Source organism: Octopus bimaculoides, chromosome 5 (genome assembly GCF_046866305.1).
Source record: "Octopus bimaculoides isolate indiv1 chromosome 5, ASM4686630v1, whole genome shotgun sequence".
Taxonomy (NCBI): Eukaryota; Metazoa; Mollusca; class Cephalopoda; order Octopoda; family Octopodidae; genus Octopus; species Octopus bimaculoides.
In genome coordinates, this window is record NC_142932.1 from 87,100,351 (window position 1) to 87,102,155 (window position 1,805).

Sequence of the window (1,805 nt, forward strand, 5' to 3'; positions counted from 1 at the left end):
TGTGTGTCTGTAGGTGTGTGCGTGTGTATGTATGTATATATATATATATATATATATATATATATATATATATATATATATATATGTGTGTGTGTATATATATATATATATATATATATATGTGTGTGTGTGTGTGTGTGTGTGTGTGTGTGTGTGTGTGTGTATGTATTTGTGTGTGTATGTGGGTGTGGGTGTGCGCACGTGTGTGAGCGTGGCTGTGTTGTAAGAAGCCTGCTTCCCAACTTCATAGTTCTGGGTTCAGTCTCGGTGCGTGACACCTTCGGCCAGTGTCCTCTACTATAGCCTCGGGCCGACCAAATCCTTGTGAGTGAATTTGATAGACGGAAACTGAAAGAAGCTCGTCGTATACACACACACACACACACACACACACACACACACACACACACACACACACACACGCACATATATGTATGTATGTATGTATGTATGTATGTATGTATGTATGTATGTATGTATGTACGTATGCATATGTATGTGTGTATATCCTTATGTCAGTGTTTGTGCCCCCACCACTGCTTGACAACCGGTGTTGGTGTTTTTGAGTCCCCATAACTTAGCGGTTCAGCAAAAGGTATAGATAGAATAAATACCAGGTTCAAAAAATGACTACTGGTATCGATTCACTCGACTAAAAATTTAAGGCGGTACTCCAGCATGGCTGCCGTGTAATGACTACAATAAGAAAAAAGTAACACACATACACACACATGTATATATAGCAATCCCTCGACTATCTATGGTTCCAAAACCTTCCACAGAAATAATTAAAATCTAAAAAAATATAAATACCTATCGGCCGCAGAAACCTAGATATACTGAGGAGTCCGCGATGTAAATTTACATATATTAGCCAGAAGAATCCGTGATGTACTGAGTGCGCGATAGGTGAAGCGCGATATGGCGAGGGATTACAGTATATATATGTAGTAGCTTCATGTTGGCATAGCATGGATTCGATCCTCAATCGCCAAATTTCACTTAACAGTACAACGGACTTTTCCTCTAGAGAAACATTAAGTTGACAGCAGTTACATTTGCCAGATGCCTTCGCTAAGCAGAATAATGTCTTTGCCACCTGACCCCTGCTAACCTTTTGAAAGCGGTGGAAAGTTAAACTGACAGAACAACAGACCTCCCAAAATACCCATTGTTTGGATAATGGCATGCCTCTCTTTCTAGCGATCTGGCGATAATTATATATAAAGAAGATTCCCAAGCAAAAGTTAGTTGGTGAGAACTGAGTCTGGCTGACCGGCTGAACAAAACGCCGTCACTAAAGGAAAAGGCACAAAGGGGCAACTATGGTAACTCACCAACGAAGCAGTTGTTTCGTCCCACCACTCTCGCTTCAGTTTCTTTTCTCTGCAACATTGCCATATCTCTCGCTATATACTACTATGAGATCGTATAAACATACCCCGGTTGAAATTAACTCTTTTTACCTCGCATGCTTTTCCATATTACTAGTTATACATACCAATCCGTCGTGGTGTTGGATATATACAAAGTAACGGTAAATAAAAATCTCTTTACAACTTCAATCACTGTTTTTCTTCCAATTTGCATATTAGCAACCAACACCTTAACAGCACGACCGTTACAATTAGTGACGACTTTGACGTTTGTGACTCCAGGTCATCAGCGTGACTCCAGGTCATCAGCGTCACTCAAGCTCATCACAGATTTCGCATAAGACACATGCCTGCTTGAAGAATTTCACGCTTTTTTTTCGCTTTATTTCTAGCTCCAACTGGCTTGTTTTTTTTAATATCTAGCACTAT